This window comes from Xenopus laevis, chromosome 6S (assembly GCF_017654675.1).
Source record: "Xenopus laevis strain J_2021 chromosome 6S, Xenopus_laevis_v10.1, whole genome shotgun sequence".
Classification (NCBI taxonomy): Eukaryota; Metazoa; Chordata; class Amphibia; order Anura; family Pipidae; genus Xenopus; species Xenopus laevis.
In genome coordinates this window covers 57957575-57963574 of record NC_054382.1, presented here as the reverse complement: position 1 = coordinate 57963574, position 6000 = coordinate 57957575, and the positions used below count along the sequence as shown (strand labels likewise).

Genomic DNA, 6000 nt, shown 5'->3' with positions numbered 1-6000 from the left:
GCTCAATTTGGGTGCAGGAGTTTCCTCTTCCCAATCAGCCTCTAAGGTTTTGTTACCAGTTAAACTAACCTGGCCTACTCTGTCAAGGTGTCCGCATTTGTGGACTCGGGGGCGGAGGGTTATTTTTTTGGATTCTGCCTTTGCAGCTAAATTCTGTATCCCTTTAGTTCCTCTAAGTGCCCCCATGAGAACAATGGCAGTAGACAAAAGACCCTTAGGGTCAGGTGTAATTTGACGATAACTCTTTCTATGTGTATTAATAATTTGCATTGTGAGGAGGTAGCTTTTTACCTTATTGAGGGTGCTTCCTCTCCTCTTATTTTGGGGTTACTGTGGCTCCAGAGGCATAACCCTCTGATTGATTGGGTCTCAAGGGAGGTGGTACAATGGGGTACTATGTGTGGTGGGGTATGCTTTCCCTCTGTAGTAGCAACTACATCTCTTGAGGGGTTACCTGCTGCATATGCAGAATTTTCTGACGTCTTCTCTAAAAAGGCAGCAGAAACTTTACCCCCACACCGGCAGTATGACTGCCCTATAGATCTTGTCCCTCGGTCAACTCCTCCTCGTGGTAGTACCTACCCTCTTTCTTTGCCCGAAGCCCAGGCAATGAGAGAGTATATTAAAGAAAATTTAGAAAGGGGTTTCATCAGACCTTCTAGTTCCCCTGCGGGGACGGGCTTCTTTTTCGTTGGGAAAAAGGATGGTGGTCTTCGCCCCTGTATTGATTATAGGGGGCTCAATAAGATTACCATAAAAAATCGCTATCCTCTTCCTCTAATTTCTGAACTTTTTGATCAAGTTAAAAATGCAAAAGTCTTTACCAAGCTTGATCTTAGGGGGGCTTATAACTTGATTCGAATAAGGGACGGTGATGAGTGGAAGACTGCATTTAACACCAGGGATGGCCACTACGAGTATCTTGTTATGCCTTTTGGTCTCTGTAATGCCCCCGCAGTTTTCTAGGAGTTTGTCAATGACATCTTCCGGGATTTGCTGGGGATCTTCGTAGTGGTCTACCTGGACGATATTCTTATTTTTTCCTCCAACATGAAAGAACATCAAAATCATGTTTGTGAAGTCTTACAAAGGCTAAGGGGAAATAATCTTTATGCGAAACTAGAGAAATGTACTTTTGGGGTTTCTTCTGTTCAGTTTTTGGGGTTTAACATTTCCAGCAAGGGTCTAGAAATGGATCCAGGCAAGGTGAGAGCTGTCCTTACGTGCAACCCAAAGATTTCTTGGTTTTGCTAATTATTATCGGCAGTTTATCAAAAAATTTTGCCTCATTGTGGCCCCCATCACTAATCTGACTAAAAAGGGGGCTGATCCCAGTATGTGGCCCCCTGAGGCCGTTCAAGCGTTTGATTTCCTAAAAAAGTAATTCAGTTCAGCCCCCATTCTCAGACATCCCGATACTGCACTACCTTTTATTGTGGAGGTTGACGCCTCTGAGGTGGGAGCTGGGGCAATCCTTTCTCAAAGGCACCCGACTACCAACAAGTTGCATCCCTGTGCTTTCTTCTCCAGGAAGTTTTCACCCGCAGAGGTGAATTATGATATAGGTAACAGGGAATTGTTGGCAGTCAAATGGGCCTTTGAGGAATGGCGGCACCTCCTGGAGGGTGCATAACATCTGGTGACGGTCTATACTGACCACAAGAATTTAATATACATAGAGTCTGCTAAACGCCTTAATCCTATGCAGGCTAGGTGGGCTCTATTTTTTACAAGGTTTAACTTTTCTCTGACTTTCAGGCCTGGGACTAAAAACACCAAGGCGGATGCACTTTCTAGGAGTTTCAAATCCATTTCTTCTGACTCTAGTGAGTGTACTCCCATTATTCCCAGGGAAATGATCATAGCAACCCTTGAATCTGACCTTTCTTCTCTTTTGCTTCCCCTTCAAACATCTGCTCCTACAGATACCCCTTCGGGGAGATGGTTTGTACCACAGGAGTTAAGGGAGCAAGTATTGAGGGAGGTTCATGATTCTAAGATAGCAGGGCATCCAGGCATTTCAAAGACTGTGTCCCTGTTATCCCGTCATGTTTGGTGGCCATCATTCAAACAGGATGCGAAGGCCTTCGTTAATTCCTGCCCGGTCTGCCAAAGATCAAAGTCTTCTCCAAATTCTTCCCAGGGTCTGTTAATCCCCTTACCCATTCCAGAAGAACCTTGGTCCCATCTGTCTATGGATTTCATTGTGGATTTACCCCCTTCTCAGGGGAAGACGGTGATCTGGGTGGTAGTGGATAGGTTTAGCAAGATGAGCCATTTTGTTCCCCTTCCTCACCTCCCTTCTGCTAAGACTTTGGCTGACCTATTTGTTACCCACATTTTTAAATTTCATGGTTTTCCTGAAAATATTGTTTCCGACAGGGGGTTCAATTTGTTTCTTAGTTTTGGCGTGCATTCTGTTCTTTGGTTGGGATTGAGTTAGCCTTTTCCTCTGCTTATCACCCCCAAACCAACAGTCAAACTGAGAGGGTAAACCAGTCCCTAGAACAGTACCTCAGGTGTTATGTGTCTGAAAACCAGTCCACGTGGGCAGAACTGTTACCCTGGGCAGAATCTGCATAAAATAATGCTACCCATTCTTCCTCTGGGGAGTCTCCTTTCTTTATTGTAAATGGGTTACATCCCAAAGCTTTTTCCTTTTCTGGGTCTGCTTCCCTTGAACCTTCTGCCAATTCTTCTGTCGAACAATTCTCTAAGGTTTGGTCACAAGTGCATGAATCCCTGTCAGAAGCTACTTCAGCTCAAAAAAAGGCTGCTGACAGATCACGTAGAGAGGCACCCCAGTATAAAGTGGGGGATCAGGTCAGGTTGTTTACAAAAAATATCAAGTTAAAGGTGCCCTCTCTCAAACTGGGACCCAGGTTTATCGGTCCTTATCCCATTTCTGAAATCATTAACCCATCTTCTGTTCGCCTGCAATTACCTGTTAATTTTAAGATTTCCAATTCATTTCATGTATCCCTCCTGAAACCTGCTCCTGTTGTTCATTCTTTGTCTGTTCCTCCCCCAGTGTTGGTCGAAGGTTAGCCTGAGTTTGAGATCCAAGAGTTCCTCCATTCCCGCCTTGTACGATGTAAGCTACAATACCTTATTAAGTGGAAGGGCTATGGCCCTGAGGAGAACTCTTGGGTCTCAGTAGGGGACATCAAGGCTGACAAACTTAGGAAGAAATTCCATCTAAAATTTCCTGGTAAGCCTGGGGGTCCAGTGCCCCCCCCTGGAGAGGGGGGTAATGTAAGAATACCTGTGCGGCGGTGTCGCCCGCTGCACCATCGGCGGGGACGCCCGCCGCATGGTTCCTAAAATGCCGGCGCCATGTTGGTTAGGGCACGCTGACGTGCTTGCGCCAGCGCGTTTTTGGCACGAAATTTGAATCCTATTTAAGGGCATTTTAGTGTACAGACATTGCCCGTGATAGGATTGTATCCTGGTGCTTCTTAGCCTTGTGCTTTCTGTTCCTGAAACCTTGATCTTGTTTATTATCCGTGTTTGACCCTGCCTGTATACTGACTACTCTGAATTCTGAATATTTACCTAGCCTGTACTTTGACCACTCTTTGCCTGATCCCTTCTGCCTGATTGATACCCGGTTTTGACCCTTGCCTGCCTGACGATTCTATTATCTGCCTGCCTCGACCCAGCCTGTCTGACCATCCACTTGCCTTGACCTTTGTACGGTGACCTTCGGCCTAAAGTCTCTGCTAACAGCCGTGCCCCTTCACCAGCCAGAACATCTCGCCTTGCACCCCTCGTTAAGTCCAGGTGGCACCCAAGTAAGCTGAGGGCTCCTCCCGAAGCCCAACGGTGGTCACACTACTGGTGAAGCCGAGACCAGCGTGCTTGGCATTTGTTCTGGTATCGGGTGCCGGCCGTGACACATGGCTCAGCAACCTAAGTCAAAACAACAATGACTTAAGGCAGGCCTGTCCAACTTGAGGCTCATGGGTCATGGGTTTATAGCATCAGACTGCACAAGGGTTTTATGACATAATATTTGTATTATTATCTCTTTCTCCATATACACATACAATGTTTTATTGTAGATTATGGGAGGAAATTGGATATTTCTGCAATTCATAAAAGAACACTGAAACAATGAAAATATACATGAGAATATGTTTTGGACACTTGAATAGTTGGAATGTGATTTTTCTTTGTGTGTGTCTTTTTTCCTCATTGTGTCTGAGTGGGTTTTTTTTTTTTAAATATGCTAGTGTTCAAGGATAAATAAAAATGGTCTTGGGGGGTGGAGCATGAGTTTTGTTGCTTTTCTTTAGTTCTAAACTCTGAAAATTATAAATCTTTCCCTTATAGTTTGGTTTAGGAACACTTAAAAAGTTCTCTTTAGCAAACAATTTGCTTTAAAAAGGAACCACTTTTAATTGATTCCTGTCATAAAAGCAACTTTGATTGTAGTTTTGAGAACAAAGCAGGTGCAAAGCATGGGTTTTTCTGCTCAAGCACAAACATACACACAGGAAACATTCCATGAACACAGGCTTTCGCAGTCCTTTGCGAAAAAAAGCAAAAAGTAATTTATCATGCAGGTGTGGAAAACATGATTTGAATATGTTACATGTTTATTGTATTTCTCAAGTCATCCACACAACAGCTGAGTTTGGTAAATATAATATCTATGAAAATGTTATGTAGTAAATGTATGTACAGTGCATTTTGTAATGCCTCAGTGATAAATAATTAAACTTCATACTTAGAGGCAAATTCATCAAGGGTCGAATATCGAGGGTTAATTAACCCTCAATATTCGATTGGGAATGAAAATCCTTAGACTTTGAATATCGAAGTCGAAGGATTTTGTGCAAATACTGCGACCGTACGATCAAAGGAATAATCGAGCGATTCAAAGGATTTCAATCCAACGATCAAAGGATTATTCTTCGACCAAAAAAACTTAGCCAAGCCTATGGGGATCTTCCCCGCCTGGAACTCCAAGAGACGCCATCACAAGAATACATTACTACCATCACAAGAATACATTACTACCATGCCAAAGAACAGCTGTAACATAGCTGCAGTAACAAAAAAGATTTGCCAGACATATACAGCAGCCTGCAATGCTTTGCAGACCTATCCAGCTACACACAACAAAAAAGGAAGAAATTTGCAATAGCAACAGCCATACTAAGAAATAACAATATATAATATAGATGGCTTTACCCAGTGAAAATATTGATCACCAAAGATGGATCTACAGAAGTTGCAGATACCCCTCAGCATGCAGAACAACTCCTAAAGAAATGGAGTATATGGCAGACAACAGCAACCACAACAAGTGATAAACCTCAGACGAGGTCCAGAGTGCAACCAGAATGAGCTACACAAACCAGGGAAAGCAGAAAAATCCCAAAAAGCCCAAATAATCTCAGAGGAGGCAGACACAGACACCTGAGGGAACAAAAGAACCTAGCACAAACTACAAAAGCCAGTCAACATGTCTACCTTAAGGCATAAGTAGAATTCACATACTATGTGGGCTGAAAAGATCAATTATGACCAAGAACATTCCCATAACCCACTCCCAACCCCCAGAAGCTCGGAAAAGTACAAGACTGCTATTGCAGTACTCAAGTAACAACCACCAGAGGCCACAGGGCTTACCCCCCCCACCCGGAACCAATACCAATGCAGTAAGTATTGTTGTAAATATGTTGCATTCAATATGCTAATGACTATATGTTATTTCTATGTTTTCCCTCTCTACCTACTTTTTCTACCTACACTCTCTCCCGCACCCTCCCTCTAACCCTCCATGGGCCAAGAAAATGTGTATAATCCTAGACCAGCGTATTGTCAGAGGAATCCCAGAAGACAAAGGTTTACTTCTATGCAAAGAAAGACAACAAGCGAAACTGTAATCAGAATAATGGGTAAGTCAAGTCCAATTCAACACCACTGTAAATTATTACTATAGGGATTAATATAAACTCACAAAATGTAAACGGTCTCAATAGCCCACAA

The 6000-nt window shown here is 43.4% G+C and overlaps 1 pseudogene; it reads left to right on the top strand.

The window, feature by feature from the left end:
• The first annotated feature begins 621 nt into the window (after positions 1 to 621).
• Positions 622 to 6000, top strand: part of LOC121395103 — a 42017-nt pseudogene continuing 36638 nt past the window's right edge.